Here is a 10,150-nt window from a genome sequence, read left to right on the forward strand (position 1 = left end):
TACCGGCTCCCACCCAGAGCGAGTTTTAACGACTCAGTGGGTAGGTGTACGACCACTACACCCTCTTCTTTCTCACTAACCACTAACCCACTGTCCTGGACAGACAACTCGGATAGCTGAGGGGTGTGTGTGTGTGTGTGTGTGTGTGTGTGTGTGTGTGTGTGTGTGTGTGTGTGTGTGTGTGAGAGAGTGTGTGTGTGAGAGTGTGCCCAGGACAGCGTGCTTGAACCTTAATTGGATTATAAGCACGTAAATAAGTTCAAATGAAATGTAGTGGGTTTCTCTGAAAATTGTCAGAATTACCAAATTATTAAAATATCAATAGTTTGGATGGTCACAGGGGATAACCGCATGCGGGTAACTGTAGTTACTCGTATCCAATATGGCGGAGGACGCAAATGATGAGTATTAATCAATGTGAATTTCCATTCTTAACGGGCATTTTTTAGATGTCCATATACAGAGACTTCATGAAATATATAAAATATGCATTTTTGAAGCATACGTTTTAAAAAAATAGTATTTGGGAATTGGATAACGGACGAGGGTAACTATTCGATGTAGAATGCCGTTCAAGTCACAAATAATTCAAAATTGGGTGATTGATTACTTTAATATGAATATAAGACGAAATGACTCGACGGTAATGTCATACTCTATTCTGTAATACTATAATGTAGCTTTATGTCTTTATAGTCTTCTTGCATTAACTTTCAAGACTGAAATAGTCCGACATATTACCCAATCTCTGAAAGATGAAAGGACAATTACCCCAAACGAAAATTTAAAGTCAGATTATACCAAAATTAAAATTAAAATATACTCCCTATATTTACCGAATCACGCACGCACACACGCTTTCCATTCAGTTATGTATTTTGTTGTTGAACATCGAAAGAAAGAAAGAAATGTTTTATTTAACGACGCTCTCAACACATTTTATTTACGGTTATATGGCGTCAGACATATGGTTAAGGACCACACAGATTTTGAGAGGAAACCCGCTGTCACCACTACATGGGCTACTCTTTCCGATTAGCAGCAAGGGATGATAGCACTGGTCGGTGCAAGTGGCTTACACCTACCCATTGAGCCCTGCGGAGCACTCACTCAGAGTTTAGCCTTTTTACGGTTATATGGCGTCAGACATATGGTTAAGGACAACACATATATTGAGAGAGAAAACCTGCTGTCGCCACTTCGTGGGCTACTCTTTCTGATTAGCAGTAAGGGATCTTTTATATGCATCATCCCACAGACAGAGTAGTACATACCACGGCCTTTGATATACCAGTCGTGGTGCACTAGCTGAAACGAGAAATAGACCAGTGGGCCCACCGACGGGGATCGATCCCAGACCGACCGCGCATCGAGCGGGCGCTGTACCACTGGGCTACGTCCCGCCCCGTGAGTAGAGGTGTCACACGGTACAACTCCGCATAGATGTTATGCGAAAAGTATGCACATGGCATCATGTGACATGGTTCTTTCGATTCATATTTTTAACTCGGGAAAAATACTTGCTGTATATAATTAATGTTAGCAGCATAATTTAACAAAATATATATTTTAATAATTTAGTTTAGCCTTGAATATGTTTATAATATTGCTTGTGTAAACGTCATTGATAGATGTGTGGCGTAGGAATGCAAAGTTTCATTAATAAATAGCTAAATGAAGTAGCCACAACATGACGTCATTTTTGTTCATTGATATAAGGTGTAATAAATGAAATATTATACTCGTTCCCGTGTGAGACCGTTTATATTACAACTCGTGTGTTTTTAATCGTACATCACTCACTTTCGATCGTGATGTACGATTAAAAATAAACTCGTAATATAAACGGTCTCACACGGAACTTGGTTAGTCTTCTCTATGTAACGCTCCGTAACGCTAGACCATACGCCCCCCAAATATTACGTACCGTTTAGACCCCCCCCCCCCCCCCCCCCCCCACACACACACACACTTCCATTCACAAACAAGTCAGCGATGGGTGTAATGTAATTTTGACGTACTGTTTTGCAATTTGGGAAAACGCAGGTACGGATTGGTACTCGATTTATAATCCTTATTGTGTGTATATGTCTAGTTGAAACTAACTAGGCCTACGTTAAACAGTGTCGCCATGACAGAGCGTTTATGAAGAAGAAAAAAAGAGAGTAATAAAACAGTTAAAACAGTGCTGTTAAATACACCCACCCACCCCCTCTAACGCCACATAACATTTGGACCTACATCCACCCACCCCCTTGAGCGTTACGTAATATTTGAATGGACCCAGTGTGCATTTTGATGGTGTGTGTCAAAATAGTATTAAAGGGACATTCCTGAGTTTGCTGCAATGTTTAAGATGTTATCGACTAACAGTCTTTTTGACGACTGTAATTAAATATCAAATATATTTTTCTGCATAAAATATTAGTGGCTATATATTAAACGTGTTTCTGATCGTTCTAATATTTGTACTAGGTTAAATTTCATTTTATTTCCTATTGGGCTTCTTACAAATATTGAGAGGACCAGAAACACATTGAATATACAGACACTGATATTCTAAACAAGAAAATATATTTAATATGTAAATTTAATCGTAGAAATATTGTATTAGTCGGAAACATCTTACAATGCAGCAAAGTCGGGAATGTCCCTTTAACTCGGGCGGAGAATGTATCGCACAAATAGTACATGTAATAATCTGAAAAAGAAAATGAAGGGGAAAACATAAGCAAAATGTTTTTTTACTAATTGTTTCTAGACGAACATGGGGATCATTATGAAGAGACAACTACAGTTACGCTCATCGTTGCAATTACCTGCATCCCTTTTGTCAGATACCCACATCCCATCTGAAGCCGACTAGAGAGTTACCTACATCATCGCTTCGAAGTTACCTTCATCATGCCTAACATTCTGATTTCATTATCAGCCGAATTACACAACTTACAATGTATCCTTAGAGCATCGATTCAAAATATATTCATACTAAACCAACTGCTGATACGCTCTATTAAAATGTGAATGTAATGCTTAGAAATACGGAAATTCACATTGATTAATACTCATCATGTGCGTCGTCAGCCATATTGGATGCGAGTAACTACAGTTACCCGCATGCGGTTACCCCCTCTGATGGTGGTGTCAGTTAAACGAAAGACAGTTCAAGCGCTGATCCAGGGGTTTATAAAAGGCGGGGGGGGGGGGGGGGGGGACCGCCGGGCATGTAAGGTGTGTTTGAACAGCCATTTATTGACGTCGGCGAAACAGTGTGATACATGCACCCCTTGGCACCCCGTCTCTTTGATCCGCACCTGCTGTTATTATTATTATTTTATTTTTATTTATCTTTTTTTTAAATAATAAATAGTTTATTGCCCCAGAAATAATGTTATGATAGTGTCAGGGGTGGGGCCCTGAATTCACAACCTTACAAAGCCTGCTGTTAATGATGTTAAACTGACGAAACTATTTTTCCGATGGAAGAGTGGAAATTTCCACCTTCCTTATCTCCCCTAGGTCGTAGGCAAGCGATGTTGTCATGTCACAGCTTACGACCGTTTTACGCTAAGACAGCTTCGAAAATCTGTAGCCAAGTGCACAAGTAAATATCTATTGGTATAAGGTAGTCTCTTAGTTGGCGATAAGATAAGTCATGATATATACCGTGGTGTGAATGTGTTATGACAATACTTGTTTCCCCTTTGACACTGACCTGGGTCAAATAGTAGAATATGTTTGTACACATGGTAGTGTGCCCAAACACGAAATCTAGGACGAGTACAGGAGAATGTTGACAGGGGGCAAGGAAGGATGGAAATGTTTTAAACGACGCACTCAACACATTTTATTTACGGTTATATGGCGTCGGACATAATATGGATAAGGAAGGAAGGAAATGTTTTATTTAACGACGCACACTCAACACATTTTATTTACGGTTATATAGCGTCGGACAAATGGTTAAGGACCACACATATATTGAGAGAGGAAACCTGCTGTCGCCACCTCATGGACTACTCTTTTCGATTAGCAGCAAGGGGTATTTTATATGCACCATCCCACAGATAGGATAGTACATACCACGACCTTTGTTACACCAGTTGTGGAGAACTGGCTGGAACGAGAAATAGCTCAATGGGCCCACCGACGGAAATCGATCCTAGTGATAGGGGGCATACAGCTTTATCTTTCTTTTTATGGGTTTTTTTTCTTTCTTTGTTTCCTTCATTATTTAATTTTCATTGGGGGTTTTTCTTTCTTTTTTCTTGTAAAATTGTTTTAACGACACCACTAGAGCACATTGATATATTAATCATCGGTTGTTGAATGTCAGACATTTTGGCAATGATATCAGAAAGTCTTGGAGGAAACGCTACATGTTTTCCATTAGCAGCCTGGGGTCTTTTATAATATTATATGTAGTTTCTCACAGACATGATAGCACATATCACGGCCTTTGATATACTAGTCGCGTGCAATGGCTGGACGGAAACACTGACGGGGGTCGATCCTAGACCTACCGTGAATGAGGCAAGCGCTACTAGACCTGGTTTTTGAGGATATGTAAGAAACATAACAATACATTCGTGTCCGTTAGATACCATTTATCTCACAATTCGTTGTTTAAAAACATATCAAACTCGCATTTGCTCGTTAGATACATTTTAAAATAACTCGCTGTAAGATAAATGGTATCTAACGGCCACTCATGTATTATTATCTATATACAGAACTGCGTGTCAGTTGTTTTCCCCCATGTTGTTTACTGCACAAATTTATAGTGCGCAAGATTATTATACCACGTGAACCTGAATAATTTTATTGCAGGGTCAGAATGTTCTTTAGTACTATAGTACGATTAAATGGGTATGTAATCAGTGGCGGATCCAGAAAATCCATTCGGGGGGGGGGGGAGGCAATGACATAAAGCGGAATACCAATGGAACTTTGGGGGTGGTTTGGAGGGGGATCGTAAAAAAATGAAAATTAATATATAATAAAATTATAACTGTCGTAAAATTTAGGGGGGCGGGCCTCTGCCTCCCCCCCCCCCCCCCGATCTGCATCTGGTAATAAAAACATAGCAAACATGCATGTTCACTTACATATGAAGCTACTCCAATTTTAAAATACCGTATTAGAAAATATACTGCTATTATTATGTGTATGTAGCCCCCAGTTCGAATGTCTCTCCGAATTTACAATGGCATAGCTGACTAAAAAGTTTATTTTGTTTGATGTCACCACTAGAGCACATTGATTTATTAATTATCGGCTACTGAAAGAAAGAAAGAAATGTTTTATTTAACGACGCACTCAACACATTTTATTTACGGTTATATGGCGTCAGACATATGGTTAAGGACCAGACAGATTTTGAGAGGAAACCCGCTGTCGCCACTACATGGGCTACTCTTTCCGATTAGCAGCAAGGATCTTTTATTTGCGCTTCCCACAGGCAGGATAGCACAAATTATGGCCTTTGTTGAACCAGTTATGGATCACTGGTCGGTACAAGTTGTTTACACCTACCTCGGTGGTTCAATTCAACTGACTGGGTTTTTTGTCTCATTCTAGTTGTTCAAAGACCGTGGTATGTGCTCTCCTGTCTGTGTGAAAGTGCATAGAAAATTAAAAGATCCCTTGCTGCTAATGGGAAAATGTAGCGGGTTTCTTGTGATGACTACGAGTCATAATTATCAAATGTTTGACACCCAATAGACGATGATTAATAATGTTGAAGGAGTGGGACGTAGCTCAGTGGTACAGCGCTCGCCTGATGCGCGATCGATCTAGGATCGATTCCCGTCGGTGGGCCCATTAGGCTATTTCTCGTTCCAGCCAGTACTCCGCACTGGTGTAATAAAGGCCGTGGTATGTACTATCCTGTATGTGGGATGGTGCATATAAAAGATCCCTTGCTGCTAATCGAAAAAGAGTAGCCCATGAAGTGGCGAAAGCGGGTTTCCTATCTCAATATCTGTGTGGTTCTTAACCATTATTATGTCCGACGCTATATAACATAACCGTAAATAAAATGTGTTGAGTGTGTCGTTAAATAAAACATTTCCTTCCGATGATCAATGAACTGCATTTCCCCCACAATCTGGACAGAACGTAACACTGTCACTGCATGCGATATAGCCTACCAGTCGTGGAGCACTGGCTGGGACGGGGAAATATAAATCACAGAATGGATCCACCGATGGGACTCGATCCTTTGACCAAGCACCTTGGCTTATCAGGAGAGTGCTCTACCGACTGAGCTAAATTTCACAACTATAGTTAAAGCAGGAGATATTGCTGTTGCTTGTTTGGGAGGGGGTTTGGTGAGGTGCGGTGTTTGATTGATTGATTTCAACTTATTTTCGTGCTTATATCCAATTAAGGTTCAAGCACGCTGTCCTGTGCACACACCTCAGCTATCTGGGCTGCCTGTCCAGGACAGTGGGTTAGTTGTTAGTTTGTTAGTGGATAGTGAGAGAGAAGAGGGTGTAGTGGCCTTACACCTACCCATTGAGCCCTTAAGAACTCGCTCTGGGTTGGAGCCGGTACCGGGCTGCGAACCCTGTACCTACCAGCCTGTAGTCCGATGGCTTAACCACTGCGCCACCGAGGCCGGTACTGCGGTGTTTGGGGGTGTTTTTTTACGGCGAGTTAATAATGTTTATGCGTGTGACCTAGATTTTAAAGAAAAAATAATGTGGCTAAATAATAAACATGCAGGCTAACGTATACGCATTTATTTTTTGATTGTGTACACGTCTCGGCGGCGCAGTGGTTAAGCCATCGGACTACAGGCTGGTAGGTACAGGGTTCGCAGCCCGGTACCGGTTCTTAAGGGCTCATAGGGTAGGTGTAAGGCCACTACACCCTCTTCTCTCTCACTAACAACTAACAAACTAACCACTAACCCACTGTCCTGGACAGACAGCCCAGATAGCTGAGGTGTGTGCCCAGGACAGCATGCTTGAACCTTAGTTGGATATAAGCACGAAAATAAGTAGAAATGTGTACACGTCCAAAATTTAATTAAACAAGTCGAGCAATGTGTAAAAGGAGCTGCAGACATTATAGTTATATTCTCTCGTACCAGTTCTCTTCTTGGCCACTCAAAGAACAATATCATAATTGACATTATTGCTCTTTTGACAAAGCAATTTATATACAGTTCAAAAGTTCTGAAGAAATCACTAGATATTAAAATATTAAAAATTCATATACATTCTTATTATATATGAATTTATTAAAAGATGGAAAAAAGAAAGAAAGAAATGTTTTATTTAACGACGCACTTAACACATTTTATTTACGGTTATATGGCGTCAGACATATGGTTAAGGACCACACAGATTTTGAGAGGAAACCCGCTGTCGCCAACTGCATGGGCTACTCTTCCGATTGGCAGCAAGGGATCTTTTATTTGCGCTTCCCACAGGCAGGATAGCACAAACCATGGCCTTTGTTGAATCAGTTATGGATCACTGGTCGGTGCAAGTGGTTTATACCTACCCACTGAGCCTTGCGGAGCACTCACTCAGGGTTTGGAGTCGGTATCTGGATTAAAAAGCCCATGCCTCGACTGGGATCCGAACCCAGTACCTGCCAGCCTGTAGACCGATGGCCACCGAGGCCGGTATTAAAAGATGGAGTGTATACCATAAGTTGTTTGAATAAATATCTCTACGTCATCCACCACTGACAGTATCTAAGTATTTATTACCATATATACATGTATAAGAAATTTTGAGTGTTTAGTACTGAGTGAGGTTCAATGTCGTGTTGGCAAGAGTTTGTTGTTTTATTTTATATTAACTAATTTTGGTCTGTGTATGTATAAAAAAAATATATATATACTGTGTGAAAATGTGACCAAAAATGAAAATAAAGAACTTCAAATAAAAAAACTACAAAAAAGCATGCAGGCTATATTACAGAGGGAAGGACTTTCCTTTGGCACTGTCACTAACCCTAATCCTAACCCTAACTATACTGATGGAAAGAAATAAAGGATCACACAGATAGTAACAAGAAATAATGACTGCATCAAAAATCAATTGATATTGTCAGAAATTAAATGGGAACATATAGGCAGCACATTCAACACTATGGACATTCAATCTCACATTACAACTTGGTATGAAATACAGACATTACTACACTAGTAGTGAATTAAATTTGGTCTACAATTCCATGTGTTCTCTTATTTCTTTCCATCAGTATATTTATTATAAGTATTTAGAATGTTCTTTATACGTGACAGTGCCAAAGGAAAGTCCTACCCCAATATCTGCTTTTTCATGTTGTTGTTTTTTCTAAATGGCTTAATAATTTTTAAAAATATAAACTCGACATAGCAGCTTTAAACTACAAACAAAAATTAGCAGCGTGTTGTTGATAACGATATCGAACGTAGGCTACTCTCGATCCTCGAATTTTCCAGGTTTTTAATATTTTTGTAAATACAAATTTAGACAAAGGAAGTATGACATACACTTCTTTGTTTCATTCTTAATTCATTTATTTAGAAATAATAATAATAAGAAAAAATGCGTACAAATCAGGCCCGTAGGACGGATTTTCAAAGTGTGTGTGTGTGGGGGGGGGGGGGCTAATTTTTATGGTTGTATAAAATGTGTTGTGCGAAACCACGAGTGCCACAGGCGCGAAGCCCCAAAGCCCCATAAGGTAAATTTTAAAATATTAACCCACTTCATACTGATTCTGGCGTTTTTTCGGCTTATTACCTGAGACATTTAAAGTCCCGAAATAAAAACTGGCGAAAAAAGGCGGGGGGGGGGGGGGGGGGGGCTGAGACCCACCTAGCCCCCAGGCTCCTACGGGCCTGCAAATAAAACAAAATAGTTTCCATACCTACAAGTGTGTAGAAATTTCCAGAGCCCGATTTCGTACGAACAACCTCTTGCTCTTCTATCCGCTTGTATTGTGCATCCAAGTGTAATTCATACGGACGAATGCCCGATGCGTACACTTTCTATCTATGCATATATTTTTATATGTGCAGGTGTTTACGGGAACACGTTACGCTAAGATGAACACGTTTTATGAGCGTGCTTTTTCGCCTTGTTATTTACTACTATTCTAAGACTGTCGAGCGCGTTTTGAAACTGGACAACAACAAAAAAGGGAGAAAGAAATATACTGCTCGAAAGAAGGGAGGGAACACATTTAGTTGCAAGCGTAACCGGCCTCGGTGGCGCAGTGGTTAAGTCATCGGACTACAGGCTGGTAGGTACAGGGTTCGCAGCCCGGTACCGGCACCAACCCAGAGCGAGTTCTTAAGGGATCAATGGGTAGGTGTAAGGCCACTACACCCTCTTCTCTCTCACTAACCACTACCCAACTAACAACTAACTCACTATCCTGAACAGACAGCCCAGATAGCTGAGGTGTGTGCCAGGACAGCATGATTAATTGATTTATGCAGAAAAATATATTTGATATGTAATTACAATTGTTAAAAAATCTCTGTTAGTCAATCACATCTTAAAAGATTGCAGCAAACTCAGGAATGTCCCTTTAAGGCAACACAGAAATAATAACAAACATGGTATTTGTGTCCCAGTTGTTTATTCTGAATACCGGTACTATACATGTAGCCTTGTATAAAATATATACATTCAAAAAGATCCCTAATAAATGTGGAATGAAGGAAGGAAATGTTTTATTTAACGACGCACTCAGCACATTTTATTTATGGTTATATGGCGTCAGACATATGGTTAAGGACCACACAGATATTGAGAGAGGCAACCCCCTGTTGCCACTTCATGGGCTACTCTTTTCGATTAGCAGCAAGGGATCTTTTATATGCATCATCCCACAGACAGGAGAGTACATACCATGGCTTTTGTTACACCATTTGTGGAGCACTGGCTGGAACGAGAAATAGCTCAATGGGCCCACCGACGTAATAAATATGGGTACATGTACTTTGTATGTATGGATCAATAAATTATATGTAATTACATAGAAAAAAATATATATTTAGACATGTTCTCATATATCACCAACTGTAATTAAAATATACAACAAGGGCAGACCCTGGAACTGTTTTAGGGAGGGAACCTAGAGCAAAAGGGCACATATAGTCCAAAATGTGAAAAGGGCATACCAATAAACCTTT

The 10,150-nt window shown here is 40.1% G+C and overlaps 1 protein-coding gene across 2 annotated transcripts in view; it reads right to left on the minus strand.

Annotated features, from left to right (window-relative positions):
• Positions 1-8,995, minus strand: part of LOC121390601 (sodium/myo-inositol cotransporter-like) — a 63,630-nt gene extending 54,635 nt beyond the window's left edge. Inside the window, exon 1 of one of the 2 annotated variants that reach the window (XM_041522457.1) lies at positions 8,878-8,995. The gene's annotated coding sequence lies outside the window, so the exon portion shown is untranslated. The remainder of the gene's footprint in view (positions 1-8,877) is intronic. The other variant, XM_041522458.1, reaches the window with a different exon arrangement.
• Between the last annotated feature and the right edge of the window lie 1,155 nt (positions 8,996-10,150).

Source organism: Gigantopelta aegis, chromosome 15 (assembly GCF_016097555.1).
Source record: "Gigantopelta aegis isolate Gae_Host chromosome 15, Gae_host_genome, whole genome shotgun sequence".
Classification (NCBI taxonomy): domain Eukaryota; kingdom Metazoa; phylum Mollusca; class Gastropoda; order Neomphalida; family Peltospiridae; genus Gigantopelta; species Gigantopelta aegis.